This window comes from Harpia harpyja, chromosome 12 (assembly GCF_026419915.1).
Source record: "Harpia harpyja isolate bHarHar1 chromosome 12, bHarHar1 primary haplotype, whole genome shotgun sequence".
Lineage (NCBI taxonomy): Eukaryota > Metazoa > Chordata > Aves > Accipitriformes > Accipitridae > Harpia > Harpia harpyja.
In genome coordinates this window covers 30,970,368-30,987,840 of record NC_068951.1, presented here as the reverse complement: position 1 = coordinate 30,987,840, position 17,473 = coordinate 30,970,368, and positions in this window count along the sequence as shown.

The following is a 17,473-nucleotide window of genomic DNA, read 5'->3' as shown; positions in this document are numbered from 1 at the left end:
GCCGGCGTGACTCTTCTTCCCTGGAGGAATGCCACCTTCTGCCGTGAGTACCTGCCTCGCAGTTGCCGGAGGGGAAATGTGCCACTCCCTGTGCCCAGAACCTCTGGCCAAAGCAAGTCTTTGGTCTTCCCCTTCCTTGAAGGCTTGCTGGTCCTGATCGTCCCCTTCCCATTGCAGCCCTGCTGTGCCCTGCCAACAGCTACTATGACCCTTGCATGACCGGCTGTCCTGCCACCTGTGTTGACCGACAAGCCCCGCAGAACTGCTCCAAGCCCTGCGTGGAGGGCTGTGCGTGTACCTCTGGCTTCCTTCTCAGCGGAGACACCTGTGTGCCCGAGGCCCACTGTGGCTGCCTCTTTGAGGGCAACTACTACAGCGTGAGTGAAAACCCTGCCCTGGCCTGCACCCCTCCCAGGGCACCCCCTTGCCTCTACTTTCCTGCCTGATATGCTGACGTTCGGTGTTTCTCTGCTTGCAGGAAGGCGAGTACTCTGTGAGCGAGAACTGCACTCGCCAGTGCCGGTGTGAAGCCAACGGCCAGATGGTTTGCTCTGCATTGTCCTGTGGTGAAGATGAGGTCTGCAAGATCCGGGATGGCCAGAGGGGCTGTTACCCAGCCAGCACTGCTCTCTGCCACATCTATGGCGACCCGCATTACAGCACCTTCGATGGGAAGCTTCACCACTTCCAGGGCTCCTGCAACTACACCGTGGTGACGGGCTGCGACAACTCCTCCGTTGGGTTCAGTGTCACCACCCGCAACAAACATCGCGGCAGCCAGAGCTGGACAGCTCTGAACTCTGTGGCACTGTCCATGGAAGGCCTCCACATCGCACTGCGCGAGAACAAGGCGGTCTACGTAAGACCCTCATTTTTACACCTGGCAACAACAGATGCCCTAAGTATCTGTTGTGTCACCATTAAGTATCGCTCTGTCCCCAAGAAGAGCCTGATATTCCCGGAGCCTGCTGGCGTGCTCACAGCAGAGCGCGGTGAGGCTCTGAGCGGGGCAGATATGGCTGCTTGCGCAGCAACAGATCTTCAGCTCGTTTTCCTGAGCTTTCGGTGTGCCGTATGTAGAGTCGCTGCTGTTATACTCGCAGGCCTGGGCAGGGTTTCTCATGCCATCAGTGCTTCTGACTCACTGGGCCCTGGCACCATCGCAGTGACGAACAGTGACTTCTCAGTGGAGGGCATCTCTTCATGCTTCTGTCTCCCTCTCTCCCCCTTATTCAGATCAATGGTGCTCTGGCCTCCCTGCCTGCTTCTCCTGCCCCTGGTGTGACCATTTCCCTGAGTGGCTCCTATGTGCGGGTTGCTACCAAGCTGGGCCTGCAGCTGCAGTTCAATGGGGACCAGGAGCTCCTAGTGAGGGTGTCTGAGAAGCACAAGGGCAAGCTGTGTGGGCTGTGTGGGACGTACACTGGGAGCCAGCAGGACGACTTCATGCGACCCGATGGCGTTGTCGTGCCCGACTTCAATGACTTTGGAGCCAGCTGGATGGTGCCGGACGATGAGTGGCCGTGAGTCCTTGTTCCGTCGCGTAGATGACGGACAAAAGGGAGCGTGGGAGAGGGGAGCTGTGAGGGGCACAAGGAGGGAGGGTTGGTAATGGCAGGCATGGGGCAAGGGAGAGGAGGCAGGCAGCTGTGGGAAAGTGAGTGAGAGCACGTGGAGGCTCCACAGCAGCAGATGTATCGTCCTTGCGTCTCTCCTCTCTGCTCCACCCACCAGTGGGGTGTCGAGTCTGCAACTGGGTGCCAGATGTGTGGCCGTGCCCCTTTCCCCTCAAGGCTGGCTTGCTTGTGGCAGCGTCCGTGTGGTCCCTCCATGTGGTCGGGGTGCACGGTGCTCTCTCCCCATAGGCGCTCTGCTCTGGGGTCCTTGGTGACCCATGTGCAGGGCCCTGCCATCCCACTCCATATGCTGCATCTCGCTGTTCCTGACCCCAGAGAGAGTGAGCCAGGGCCTTGGCACGATGCTTTTCCCAAGCTGTTGGGATCGCAACTGCCTCCTCCGTTTGTTTCTGTCCACCTGATGCCACGGAGGGGAATGGTGACTGTGGGCCGTGTTGCCCACCCTTGCAAGTGACAGCCGTGAGTGCCTTGTCTTAGCGAGGGATCTGGACTGCAGAAGCTGAGGTTTTGGCTGGGGAGGAGGTCAGGAGATGGTGCGGCCAGGGTCCACAGGCTGCTGTGAGCTCAGGGCTGGCTGTCTGCTTTGTAGGTGTGACCCAGCCATCAGCCCTCCTGCGTCCTGCTCCCCCTCCGAGGAGGAGGCAGCTAGCAAGCAGTGCGCAATCCTCACGCAACTCGGTGGCCCGTTCCAGCCATGCCATGCAGTTCTGCCACCCAGGACGTACTTTGAGAGCTGTGTCTATGACCAGTGTGCCACGGGTGGCAGCACGGAGCAGCTCTGCAATGACCTGGGGGCTTATGCCGCAGCGTGTGCTGAGGCAGGAGTTGCTCTGGGAGACTGGAGTGCTGGCACTGTCTGTGGTAAGTGTTCTGTTGACCTCCTTTGTGGCCCAGATTCAAGGAATGGGGCAGCTGTGGTGGAGGTTTCTCCATGTGCCGCCTAACCGCCCTGGGGGACCAGCCCTTGGGTGAAGAGATTCTTTGTGACAGGGATACCGTGGAATTCCTGTCCTGCGCTCCTTTTGCCATGGTGTGGGGGTGTTTGGGAAGGGTGCAACATCCCCATTTGGGAACAAATCCCCATCACGAAAAACATCTTCTCCACCTCTGTTTCACTGTACATGCAGCAGCTCCTACAACCTCGGCCCCCTTGCCAGACACCTCAACGCCACCTCCACATACAACAACGTCACCAGCACCTGGGACAAGCACAGGTACTGTTGTCTCCCACCCATGTTTTTTACTGGCTGTGCTAGGCACTCAGCTCGTGCACTTCCACTTGGTTGGCCATCCTCAGCTGGCCGCGAGCGTGCCAGGGATGTAGGCGTGCCCTGTGGGACACAAGAAAAGGGGGCCCCACCCTCACTGTAGAAACTCTGCTTTCCTTTCTGCACCATCTCCAGCTCCCCCAACAGACTGCAATTTCACCTGCACGTTCGACAATGACTTCTGTGAGTGGGTCCAGGCAGATTACGGCAGCATTGACTGGAAAAGGAACAAGGGTCCAACGCCCACGCCAGATACCGGCCCCTCCTTTGACCACACGACAGGAGGTAGGAACAGCAATCAGTACACAGCGGTCCTTCAGGCACAGGGGTGTCCCTGGGAAGATGGTGACAAACCTCTTCTAACAGCAAATACAGGCCACAAGTTTCCTGGCCTTGAGCCAGAGCTGCTTCTGGCCAGAGCCCTCCTTATAGGAAGATTTCCAGCCCTTGGAGTCAGTCTGTGGTACTTGCAGGGCAGGCAGCGACCTGCCGTGCAAGGGGGAAAGTAATGCAAAGCTTGATGACCCAGCTGCCTCGGGGGAACAGGAACGGGTCTCTCTTTTAGGAGACGCTGGCTTCTCCAGAAGCCAATGATGAGCGGGCCCCAAAGCTGCAGAGCCGTGCGAGGGTTGTGGCGATGCTTTGGAGGCGGTGCCGTTGCCCACTCCAAGCCATACAGCTGCCATGGCCCAGAGAGGACGGTTCATAGGTGGACTCAGGGCTGGGGAGAGTTGTGGCTAGCAAAGGACCTGTGTTTGCTCTCCCCTCCTTTTGCCTGCCTTGAACTGCAGCAGGGGGTGCTCCCAGGACTGTGCTTGGGTTGTCCCTGGCTGCTTTGTCTGGATTTGATATGCGTGCGACAGCGTGGCTCACACTTTGTTTCAGACGGCTACTACATCTATCTGCAAGGGAGCAATGCCCTCCCCGGCTTTGTGGCTCAACTGGTCAGTCCGGTGTGCAGTTCAGAAGGACCGCACTGCTTCCGCTTCTGGTATCACATGTACGGAGTGGCTGAAACAATGGCCCTGCGCGTGTACGTGGCTAAGGGCAAAGAGCTAGTGCTGGTCTGGAACAGCACTGGGAACCACGGGGACAGATGGAACTTGGGAGAGATCACGGTGCACAGCACAGGAAACATGCAGGTGAGGGCACAGGCTCTCAGCGCCACCTGAGAGGAACCGTGCTTTGTTAAGGGCACTTCACACATGTGGCCGGAGCTAATGCTGGGAACTATCCATTCCCTTAGATTGTCCTGGAGGGAGAATGGGGTGAAGACTTCCGGAGCGACGTAGCATTGGATGATCTGTCCATTGAAAAGGGATCCTGCACAGGTACAAGGGTCGGCCTGGGGAAGGACAGCTTGATGAATGTTACGCTTCTTGTGGCAGTCAGTGTGGTTTCTGTCTTGAACAAGAGCTGCTCAGGGAGGCTTGATTTGCTTGTACCATTGTCTGTTTCATAGGTGATGTGACTCCGACACCACCAGGCACCACCATCACTACACCTTCAGAAGGGGAAACCACGTCAGCACCCGTGCTGGCCTCAGGTGAGTAGAGTAGAATAGTCATGGGGCTGCAGTCCTTTGTGCAGTGTAGGCTGGGGAGCGGAGGTGGCAGGAGGTGCTTAACTGAACATTTCCTCTGGTCTTTCCACTGTCAGGGACCTGTGTGGTGGAAGGAGACCCTCACTACCACACGTTCGACAAGCAGCTACACCACTTCATGGGCACCTGCACCTACACTCTCTCCAAGCTGTGCGAGAGCAACAGCTCGCTGCCCTACTTCAACGTGGAAGCTGCCAATGAGCACAGGGGAGGCAACACTCGCGTGTCCTATGTCCAATACGTGGATGTCGATGTGGCTGGCCAGCGGATAAGGCTGGGGAAGGGTGGAAGGGTGACGGTAAGCAGAAGGGGGAGAGGCGGTGGGGCTGTGCAAGAGGAGAGAGCTGTGCCGAATGGGTTGCTCCAACCCTGTCTTGGTTTCTGTCCTTCCAGGTCAACGGAGTGGCAGAGGTCCTGCCCTGCACCCCATCCATGGGCGTGCAGGTCTCGTCCAGCGGGTTCTACACTGTGGTCACGGCAGACTTTGGCTTGAGAGTGAAGTTTGATGGGAACCATCGGGTGGAGGTGACGCTTCCAAGCACCTTTGGGCAGAAGGTTTGTGGCATGTGTGGGAACTACAACGGGATGGCAGCAGATGACTTCCTGAACCCAGAAGGGGTGCTGGAGCCAGATTCCACCAGCCTGGGCAACAGCTGGCAGGTGTCCAATGACAGCAGGTGTGTGCGGCCCCCCAGCAGGTCTGGGGACGTGTCGGGCAAGGGGAGGGGGAGGCACCGGGAGAAGCCCACAGGTGACCCAGGGGCCCTTCCCCCTGTCTTTCCACAGCTGCTCAGCCGGACCGCTCCCCACCCCAGCCTGCAATGAAACGGACAAGCAAGTCATTGCCAGCAGCCACTTCTGCGGGCTCCTCACTGACGCCAGCGGCCCGTTTCAGATGTGCCACGCTGTGCTGAGCCCCAGCAGTTACTTTGACACCTGCCTTTATGACCTGTGTGAGCTGGGGCTGGACCGCGAGGCCCTGTGCAAGAGCTTGCAGTCCTACGCAGACGCCTGCCAGTCGCTTGGCATCAAGATACCTGTGTGGAGGAACGCAACATTCTGCCGTAAGTCCACACACGGTACCACGGATCGTTACTCTCAGGAAAACACAGAATAGAAATGAAAGAGTGGGGTGGGGAATAAGAAATATTTTTATTGTGTGCTGTGGGGATTTACAGGTAGTTGTCAGTATTAGAGGCACCATTTTCTGTTTCATTTGACCAGGTATGACTTAGAATACCCGTGGGGCCAAGCAGACCACAGACAAAGTATAGACTCTTAATTTTTCAAAGGGGAAAATACAGCACAAAGAAGTGTTACGTTCACCAAGTAATGGCCATGTCTTCTGTCTCGGCAGCCATCACCTGTCCAGCCAACAGTCACTATGAGCCCTGCGCTGCAGCCTGCCCTGCCACCTGTGTTGACCCAATGGCTCCTGCTACCTGCAGCCTGCCGTGCGTGGAGGGCTGTGTGTGCGACAGCGGGTACCTGCTCTACAACGACCGATGCGTGCCCAGCCAGCAGTGCGGGTGCTGGCACAACGGGCAGCACTACCCCGTGGGCTCAGAGTTCTGGACGGACAACACCTGCTCCTCCAAGTGCACGTGTCCCGCGCGGGGAAGCAAAGTCCAGTGCTCCGACGCCTCGTGCCCTGCGGGCCAGTACTGCGGGGTGCAGGACGGAAAACCTGAGTGCCTCGAACAATCCTACGGCATCTGCCACGTCCACAGTGACCCTCACTACAACACCTTTGACAAGGTGACGCACAGCTTCATGGGCAACTGCACCTACACCCTGGCCAAAGTGTGCTCCAACACCACCTCCCTGCCCTACTTCAACGTTGAGGCCAAGAACGAGCATCGTGGGAACACCAGAGTGTCCTATGTGCGCGAAGTCCTGGTTGAGGTGTACGGAGTGCGCATTGCCATTGTCAAGAGGGAGAAGAGCCAAGTGCTGGTAGGCAGTGGGGCTGGCACGAGCGTGGCGCGGCTGCAAGGCAGGGCTGGCTGTTCTTGTCAGGGCCTGGCAGGTACCAGGCATGTCCATTGCCCCAGGCCCCGGTGGGTTCCCCTGAAGCCACTGGCTTGCTTTGTTTTTCCTTTCCGGAGGGGTTGGAGGAGGAAGAGGCAAATGGGGAATGCGGCCCGTGTCGTAGCAAGGACCCTGCAGAGCGCAGAACACAGACATGGCTCTGCAAGCCACAGGGGCGTCTGGGCGCGAGGGCATCACGGGCACCGGTTTGCCGTGCCTGGCCTGGCAGCTGTTTCCCCTGGGGCAGAAGCCAAGTCCAGGGCCCACTGTGGTGTGTCTGCCCTAGGTGAACAACGTGCGCCAGACCTTGCCGGTGAGCGCAGCAGGAGGTGCCATCACGGTGAGCAGGAGCGGCCGCTACATCGTCCTGGAGACAGACTTCAACCTCAGGGTGTCCTACGACGCTGACCACTCGGTGGAGGTGAAGGTGCCCACCACCTACTTCAACCTGACCTGTGGCATGTGCGGGAACTTCAACAACCGGAGAGAGGACGATTACATGATGCCCAACGGGCAGCAAGCCGCAGACTCCAATGCGCTGGGGGAGAGCTGGCGGGTCCCAGACAATGACTCCTCTTGCGGTGTCCCCGTCCCCCCCCGACCCTGCAGTGAGGAAGAGGGGAAGCTCTACCGATCGGACCAGTTCTGTGGCATGCTGACCGCCAGGCCTGGCTCTTTTGAGAGGTGCCACGCTGTGATCAACCCCCAGAGCTACTTTGACACCTGCTTCTATGACCTTTGTGCCCTGAATGGTGGCCAGGAGTTCCTGTGTGCTGCTCTGGAGGCCTACGCTGACGCATGCCAGGCAGCCGGCGTGACTCTTCTTCCCTGGAGGAATGCCACCTTCTGCCGTGAGTACCTGCCTCGCAGTTGCCGGAGGGGAAATGTGCCACTCCCTGTGCCCAGAACCTCTGGCCAAAGCAAGTCTTTGGTCTTCCCCTTCCTTGAAGGCTTGCTGGTCCTGATCGTCCCCTTCCCATTGCAGCCCTGCTGTGCCCTGCCAACAGCTACTATGACCCTTGCATGACCGGCTGTCCTGCCACCTGTGTTGACCGACAAGCCCCGCAGAACTGCTCCAAGCCCTGCGTGGAGGGCTGTGCGTGTACCTCTGGCTTCCTTCTCAGCGGAGACACCTGTGTGCCCGAGGCCCACTGTGGCTGCCTCTTTGAGGGCAACTACTACAGCGTGAGTGAAAACCCTGCCCTGGCCTGCACCCCTCCCAGGGCACCCCCTTGCCTCTACTTTCCTGCCTGATATGCTGACGTTCGGTGTTTCTCTGCTTGCAGGAAGGCGAGTACTCTGTGAGCGAGAACTGCACTCGCCAGTGCCGGTGTGAAGCCAACGGCCAGATGGTTTGCTCTGCATTGTCCTGTGGTGAAGATGAGGTCTGCAAGATCCGGGATGGCCAGAGGGGCTGTTACCCAGCCAGCACTGCTCTCTGCCACATCTATGGCGACCCGCATTACAGCACCTTCGATGGGAAGCTTCACCACTTCCAGGGCTCCTGCAACTACACCGTGGTGACGGGCTGCGACAACTCCTCCGTTGGGTTCAGTGTCACCACCCGCAACAAACATCGCGGCAGCCAGAGCTGGACAGCTCTGAACTCTGTGGCACTGTCCATGGAAGGCCTCCACATCGCACTGCGCGAGAACAAGGCGGTCTACGTAAGACCCTCATTTTTACACCTGGCAACAACAGATGCCCTAAGTATCTGTTGTGTCACCATTAAGTATCGCTCTGTCCCCAAGAAGAGCCTGATATTCCCGGAGCCTGCTGGCGTGCTCACAGCAGAGCGCGGTGAGGCTCTGAGCGGGGCAGATATGGCTGCTTGCGCAGCAACAGATCTTCAGCTCGTTTTCCTGAGCTTTCGGTGTGCCGTATGTAGAGTCGCTGCTGTTATACTCGCAGGCCTGGGCAGGGTTTCTCATGCCATCAGTGCTTCTGACTCACTGGGCCCTGGCACCATCGCAGTGACGAACAGTGACTTCTCAGTGGAGGGCATCTCTTCATGCTTCTGTCTCCCTCTCTCCCCCTTATTCAGATCAATGGTGCTCTGGCCTCCCTGCCTGCTTCTCCTGCCCCTGGTGTGACCATTTCCCTGAGTGGCTCCTATGTGCGGGTTGCTACCAAGCTGGGCCTGCAGCTGCAGTTCAATGGGGACCAGGAGCTCCTAGTGAGGGTGTCTGAGAAGCACAAGGGCAAGCTGTGTGGGCTGTGTGGGACGTACACTGGGAGCCAGCAGGACGACTTCATGCGACCCGATGGCGTTGTCGTGCCCGACTTCAATGACTTTGGAGCCAGCTGGATGGTGCCGGACGATGAGTGGCCGTGAGTCCTTGTTCCGTCGCGTAGATGACGGACAAAAGGGAGCGTGGGAGAGGGGAGCTGTGAGGGGCACAAGGAGGGAGGGTTGGTAATGGCAGGCATGGGGCAAGGGAGAGGAGGCAGGCAGCTGTGGGAAAGTGAGTGAGAGCACGTGGAGGCTCCACAGCAGCAGATGTATCGTCCTTGCGTCTCTCCTCTCTGCTCCACCCACCAGTGGGGTGTCGAGTCTGCAACTGGGTGCCAGATGTGTGGCCGTGCCCCTTTCCCCTCAAGGCTGGCTTGCTTGTGGCAGCGTCCGTGTGGTCCCTCCATGTGGTCGGGGTGCACGGTGCTCTCTCCCCATAGGCGCTCTGCTCTGGGGTCCTTGGTGACCCATGTGCAGGGCCCTGCCATCCCACTCCATATGCTGCATCTCGCTGTTCCTGACCCCAGAGAGAGTGAGCCAGGGCCTTGGCACGATGCTTTTCCCAAGCTGTTGGGATCGCAACTGCCTCCTCCGTTTGTTTCTGTCCACCTGATGCCACGGAGGGGAATGGTGACTGTGGGCCGTGTTGCCCACCCTTGCAAGTGACAGCCGTGAGTGCCTTGTCTTAGCGAGGGATCTGGACTGCAGAAGCTGAGGTTTTGGCTGGGGAGGAGGTCAGGAGATGGTGCGGCCAGGGTCCACAGGCTGCTGTGAGCTCAGGGCTGGCTGTCTGCTTTGTAGGTGTGACCCAGCCATCAGCCCTCCTGCGTCCTGCTCCCCCTCCGAGGAGGAGGCAGCTAGCAAGCAGTGCGCAATCCTCACGCAACTCGGTGGCCCGTTCCAGCCATGCCATGCAGTTCTGCCACCCAGGACGTACTTTGAGAGCTGTGTCTATGACCAGTGTGCCACGGGTGGCAGCACGGAGCAGCTCTGCAATGACCTGGGGGCTTATGCCGCAGCGTGTGCTGAGGCAGGAGTTGCTCTGGGAGACTGGAGTGCTGGCACTGTCTGTGGTAAGTGTTCTGTTGACCTCCTTTGTGGCCCAGATTCAAGGAATGGGGCAGCTGTGGTGGAGGTTTCTCCATGTGCCGCCTAACCGCCCTGGGGGACCAGCCCTTGGGTGAAGAGATTCTTTGTGACAGGGATACCGTGGAATTCCTGTCCTGCGCTCCTTTTGCCATGGTGTGGGGGTGTTTGGGAAGGGTGCAACATCCCCATTTGGGAACAAATCCCCATCACGAAAAACATCTTCTCCACCTCTGTTTCACTGTACATGCAGCAGCTCCTACAACCTCGGCCCCCTTGCCAGACACCTCAACGCCACCTCCACATACAACAACGTCACCAGCACCTGGGACAAGCACAGGTACTGTTGTCTCCCACCCATGTTTTTTACTGGCTGTGCTAGGCACTCAGCTCGTGCACTTCCACTTGGTTGGCCATCCTCAGCTGGCCGCGAGCGTGCCAGGGATGTAGGCGTGCCCTGTGGGACACAAGAAAAGGGGGCCCCACCCTCACTGTAGAAACTCTGCTTTCCTTTCTGCACCATCTCCAGCTCCCCCAACAGACTGCAATTTCACCTGCACGTTCGACAATGACTTCTGTGAGTGGGTCCAGGCAGATTACGGCAGCATTGACTGGAAAAGGAACAAGGGTCCAACGCCCACGCCAGATACCGGCCCCTCCTTTGACCACACGACAGGAGGTAGGAACAGCAATCAGTACACAGCGGTCCTTCAGGCACAGGGGTGTCCCTGGGAAGATGGTGACAAACCTCTTCTAACAGCAAATACAGGCCACAAGTTTCCTGGCCTTGAGCCAGAGCTGCTTCTGGCCAGAGCCCTCCTTATAGGAAGATTTCCAGCCCTTGGAGTCAGTCTGTGGTACTTGCAGGGCAGGCAGCGACCTGCCGTGCAAGGGGGAAAGTAATGCAAAGCTTGATGACCCAGCTGCCTCGGGGGAACAGGAACGGGTCTCTCTTTTAGGAGACGCTGGCTTCTCCAGAAGCCAATGATGAGCGGGCCCCAAAGCTGCAGAGCCGTGCGAGGGTTGTGGCGATGCTTTGGAGGCGGTGCCGTTGCCCACTCCAAGCCATACAGCTGCCATGGCCCAGAGAGGACGGTTCATAGGTGGACTCAGGGCTGGGGAGAGTTGTGGCTAGCAAAGGACCTGTGTTTGCTCTCCCCTCCTTTTGCCTGCCTTGAACTGCAGCAGGGGGTGCTCCCAGGACTGTGCTTGGGTTGTCCCTGGCTGCTTTGTCTGGATTTGATATGCGTGCGACAGCGTGGCTCACACTTTGTTTCAGACGGCTACTACATCTATCTGCAAGGGAGCAATGCCCTCCCCGGCTTTGTGGCTCAACTGGTCAGTCCGGTGTGCAGTTCAGAAGGACCGCACTGCTTCCGCTTCTGGTATCACATGTACGGAGTGGCTGAAACAATGGCCCTGCGCGTGTACGTAGTTCAAAATGAAACATCAACACTGGAATGGAAAGATGCTGGAAGCAAAGGGGACAGATGGAACTTGGGAGAGATCACGGTGCACAGCACAGGAAACATGCAGGTGAGGGCACAGGCTCTCAGCGCCACCTGAGAGGAACCGTGCTTTGTTAAGGGCACTTCACACATGTGGCCGGAGCTAATGCTGGGAACTATCCATTCCCTTAGATTGTCCTGGAGGGCATGATAGGTGAAGACTTCCGGAGCGACGTAGCATTGGATGATCTGTCCATTGAAAAGGGATCCTGCACAGGTACAAGGGTTGGCTTGGGGAAGGGCATCTTGAGAGATGTCACCGAGTGAGGTGGCAGGCTGTGCTAGAGCCAAGAGCACAGGTTGTCTTTGCAGTGCCCCGTAGGCCAGCAATGCATCCTGTGTAAAGCAGGCTTTCCCCTTGGAGACTGGAGCACTGGCACTGCCTGCAGTCACTGTTAAGTTTATCTATTATAAGGTCCACAGCCAACTCATTGAGCATAGGTACAGAAGTGCCTAATCTTCTTCTGTCACACAGCTATGCTGGTGCCAGAACCCTTGAGTCGCAGGTCTTTTTCTGAGATGACACTCTTCAATCCCTTCTTGGGCCTCCCTGGTCATGGTGTTGGGTGTTTGGGAAAGGTGGACCAGGTGCATGGAACAAATCTTCCACGTTGCTGCAGATCTCCTCTAGCTCTCTCTTGTGCTAGGTCCATCAACCACAGAACCTGGGAGCACCTTGCGAACCACCACAACGCAGCCTCCACATACACCAAGACCCACACCGAGTTCAGGTACTGCCACATCCCATCCCGATCTTCTACTGCTTGTTGAAACTGCTCATTTTGCTTCCTCCAAGGCCCACGACCATGGGATGCAGTGTCTGTAGTGAATAGGCTGCATGTCTCTTTCTATCTCCCAGCTGGTGGGAGAGCACTTGAGTGCTGCAGTTTTTGCTGGGGAGGCACTGGGCAATCCCTGCCCTGGGCCTCCCTGGTCACAGTGTTGGGTTGTTGGGAAGGGTGGGCCAGCTGCAAGGAACAAATCTCCCATGTTGGTGCAGAACTCCTCTAGCTCTCTCTTGTGCTAGGTCCATCGACACCAAAACCCACAATCCCCTCGCCAGGCACTACAACGCAGCCTCCATACACACCATCACTACCAAGACCCACACCAAGCTCAGGTACTGTCATTTTCCATCCCCATCTCTTACTGCCTTTCATAACTGCTCAGTTTTCTTAATCCAGGTGCCACAGCCATGTGACAGAGGTTTGATACTGGGTGGTCAGAGCTTTTTCTCGCCTGACCAATCACACTGGTGGGTCAGCCCTTCAGTGTTGGGACTCCTTCTGCATAGTGACTATGTATGTCCTGCCCTGGGTGTCTCTTGGCACAGTTTCACTGGTTTTGGCAACATTAAACTATCTTCCTGATAGTTATCTCACATACCCTTTATTGCCATGTCCATATCTATTTAAATTTCCCTTTTCTATGGCAAGTTTTCACCTGTTATATAGATGTTATTGTTTGTAGTATTTTGAAATTTAATTTAGCTTCCAAATTTTGTTTTTATTTTGGACATAATCCAATTATATGGTCCTGGAAAAGACTGGGTCATTGTGGTTATTGTTATTTTAATACTTAGGAAATACACAAAAATGTCAGTTTAGATATATTTTACTGCTTCTTTCCTCCCATTTTAAGCAGTAAGTCTTCTACATGTGTCAGCTTGTTAAGTACAAGAGAGTGCTAGCTCACCTAGTCAGTTTGGATGTCTTCTGCAGTTTTTTTGTAACTGTGATGTATGTAGTTCCTGGAGTTTTAATAGTTCATGTGTAAGCAGTTAAGGTTGACATTTAGACACAACCATAAGTGTAGCTATTTTTGTAACATGCCATTGAAAATCAGAGAAGAAGTAAGGACCTCTTTTCATTATTTTTTGTTGTTGTTGTTAAACACCATAAAGCAGTGCAAGCTCAACTCTGATAAGATTTGATGGGAAGATTTTTTATTGAAAATGGGAATTTCTTATTAGCACTCAAAACCTTACCCAGCTCACACACAAATGCACACACACTGTGTACCTCCATTTGTACATATTATCACTGGCTAATTGACTTCAATATTTTTTAAAAGTGTGTAAAGGACATCTTGTGTATGCAGTGTTCAAAAGGAGTTCCATAACTGATGTGAGTACAGAACCCCAGACAGCTGATAGTACAGCAGTCTATTTTGGCTAACCAACCCTGTAAAGTTTTTGAGTAAATTTTTACTGTTTAGTCAGATATAGCCTTTCAGACATGGACACTAAAAACTCACTGTTCCACTTTAAATAATGTCTTAATAACAAAGCTTTTTTTTAATATCAAAGCGTTTTGCTTATATTTCTTCCTCAACCTCTAGCATAGATTTCTGATACACAAGAGTACAGGTTCTTTATGGGTCCAAAGACAGGAGGCTGGGCTGGGCTTTGGGATGTTCTTGACTGATGCCATCATTGTTATATCTGAGCAGCAATTACAAACTAAAACAAACAAATAAAGTGGGAACAAAGCAACTGCAGAAGTCTGGTAAAGATTCAGAGGGAACTAGTCTGGTCTTTCTTTCTTCCCAGGCCGTGCTTCCTGCAGTGCCTCTGGGGATCCACATTATAACACTTTTGACCACAGAGTTCATAATTTCATGGGAAATTGCACTTACACCCTGTCCAAACTGTGCAACATCTCTGAAAGGCTTCCATACTTTGATGTGTCCACAACAAATGAGCACAGAGGAGCCAACACCAAAGTCTCTTACGTGAAGTCAGTGCAAGTGGAAGTCTATGGCAACCAGATTTCTTTGCTGAAAAACAAGAAAGTGAATGTAAGAAAATACTTGTTTAAAAGACATATATAATATTTTTAAACTGACATGCAGATAATGAAATATTTTCTCTGTAGAGTTTGTAGCAAACTTTCTCTTTTTATTACTTAAATGTACCTCTTTTAATGAGATGTCCAACAAATTCTACAAATTGCTGTACAGGTGAATGGCAGCAGAATGAACCTGCCTGTATTTATTGAAAAGAAGATCAGTATTCGAAGCAGTGGTGGTTATGTTCTCTTGGAAACTGACTTTGGACTGTGGGTGAGATATGATGGAAATCACTATGCAGAAGTCTCTGTGCCCTCTAATTACCGTGGTCTGCTCTGTGGCCTCTGTGGTAAGTCATAGGCTTAGTCACTTTTTAGTGAGTTGTGGAGGCTGGTGATTACTTAAAATTTATTTTTTAGCATGTTATACTTATTCTACACACAACTAGTCCTTGTCAAATGGACTAGAATTTACAGCAGTGAAGAAAACTTGCTAGAATTTTTCAGTTTCTAACAACTGTTACTTACAAAATTCCTGGTAACATGCTATCCATTTGGAATGTTGTGATATGTAACTGAAAATAACATTTTTAGCCAAATAAAAAACGTCACTTCAGTTCTACAGTTTAAATATAGGAAGAGTAATGATTTGCATGCATCTACTCAAGAATTCTACAAATATATTTTTCTGTTATTTACATTCTGATGTATTTGTCTTTTGGTGGGTGTGAGGAATGCTATACCATTTCATTTTGTGAATCATAAAAACTTGATACGGTTTCCACAGCAGAGAGCAATCTTCAGAATAGCTTACTGTCAACATCTTCAACCTTTCCTGCTGTTGTTCTCCTGTGCTGTTTTAGGGGGTATTTATACAACATGAATGATCATGTTTATATGATCAAAGAAAAAAAAATAAAGGAGAAATAGAAGAAAAAGAAAGAAAAGAAAAATTAGACTACTAAGGCTTATTTTTAGCTACTTTTTATTCCAGCCAAAGTAGGCAGTGTCTACATTAAAACACAGCAATGACAAGGATCCAATATCAATAATCCTGAGCTGACAGACTTGATGAATAACAAAACTCATACTTTATTTCCAAAATTCAAATACCACAAAATATTAAGTGCTATATATGATACAAAACATAGAGGCCTTTTAGAATCCTGTGAGAAAGATCAGACACAAAGGGCACATTCTACTGTGTTCTGTAAGAAATTCTGTTGCAATAGGGTACCAAAATACGTAAGAGTCACAGGTGGCTTATGTAGCTAATGAGAGTAGGTGCTCACTGGAATTAGTAGTGACCAGTAATTTTTCATCAGCAGTGCTGCTAATGCAGGTTTAGTTGGAACAACATTCTGAAATCCAGGTGATTATATGAAATGTACTTCAGGATGGAAATGGGACTGTAGAAATTATGAGAGTAGCTTGTCTTGTGAGTTTCTGATTATTCTTTGATTTGGATCACCTGAAATTTGTGAAATGCTCTCACAGCATACTCCTTGAGAAGCTGGCAGCTCATGGCTTAGACGGGTGTACTCTTCGCTGGGTAAAAAACTGGCTGGATTGACGAGCCCAGAGGGTTGTGGTGAATGGAGTTAAATCCAGTCGGTGGCCAGTCACAAGTGGTGTTCCCCAGGGCTCAGTTTTGGGGCCGGTTCTCTTTAATATCTTTATCAATGATCTGGACGAGGGGATCGAGTGCACCCTCAGTAAGTTTGTGGATGACACCAAGTTGCGAGGGAGGGTTGATCTGCTCAAGGGTAGGAAGGGTCTACAGAGGGAGCCGGACAGGCTGGATCAATGGGCCGAGGCCAATTGTATGAGGTTCAACAAGGCCAAGTGCTGGGTCCTGCACTTGGGTCACAACAACCCCATGCAGCGCGACAGGCTTGGGGAAGAGTGGCTGGAAAGCTGCCTGGCAGAAAAAGACCTGGGGGTGCTGGTTGACAGCCGGCTGAATAGGAGCCAGCAGTGTGCCCAGGTGGCCAAGAAGGCCAACGGCATCCTGGCCTGTATCAGAAATAGTGTGGCCAGCAGGAGCAGAGAAGTGATCGCCCCCCTGTACCCGGCACTGGTGAGGCCGCACCTGGAGTCCTGTGTTCAGTTTTGGGCCCCTCGCTACAGGAGAGACATGGAGGTGCTGGAGTGTGTCCAGAGAAGGGCAGCACAGCTGGTGAGGGGCCTGGAGCACAAGTCTTCTGAGGAGTGGCTGAGGGAACTGGGGCTGTTTAGCCTGGAGAAGAGGAGGCTGAGGGGAGACCTTATCGCTCTCTACAACTGCCTGAAAGGGGGTTGTAGCGAGGTGGGTGCTGGTCTCTTCTGTCAGGTGGCTGGAGATAGGACGAAATGAAATGGCCTCAAGTTGTGCCAGGGGAGGTTTAGATTGGATATTAGAAAAAATTTCTTTACTGAAAGGGTTGTCAGGCATTGGAACAGGCTGCCCAGGGAAGTGGTGGAGTCACCCTCACTGGAGGTGTTCAAAAAATGCATAGATGTGGCACTTCAGGACATGGTTTAGTGGGCATGGTGGTGTTGGGTTGACAGTTGGACTCGATGATCTTAAAGGTCTTTTCCAACCTAAACAATTCTATGATTCTATGAAATTTCCAAGTTCAGTTCTCTCTCCATGGGTTTTTCACACTTTCACTTCAGGAAATCTACGTAAGAATATAATGGTGCAAATAACACCATTTGATATTTAGTCCAATATTCTACAGGTAGGATCCAAGGAAAGGAGTTGGGTTTTTTTAGCTAAACAGTTCTTTCTTGTATGTAAGGTGCTCTAGTCACATAAGAACTTACAGACTTCTTGCTTCAAGTCCACAAGTCCCAGAACAGCTGTTCTTGTCAGTGGTCAGTCTAAAACACAACTGAGCTCTTCTTATTTTGCCCAGTATACATTGGTGTTGCACATACACTCTCCCTAGTTCATTGTAGTTTATTTCACAGCCTGAAACCGAGGTTTCTTCTACAGGTATGAACTTCATGTGTCCCATAAATCTCTTTTTACCCTCACAGGTAATTATAATGGTGATCCAAATGATGACAACATAAAGCCCAACGGTGACACTGCAAGTGGCTCCACTGATCTTGGACAAAGCTGGCTTGTGCCTGAGAATAATGCCATGTATGTATATTAATTTAATCACATGGCATTTGCTAATCAAACTCTATAAAATCAAACATCCATCCACTCACTGGCTTTGTCATCCAGTACCATTTTACATCTTCCAACTGTCCATTAGAAGTAGGGAGCTATCCCTTTACATTAAACAGGGAATGAGAAGAGGGCTTGTGTCCTTTAATTCTTGT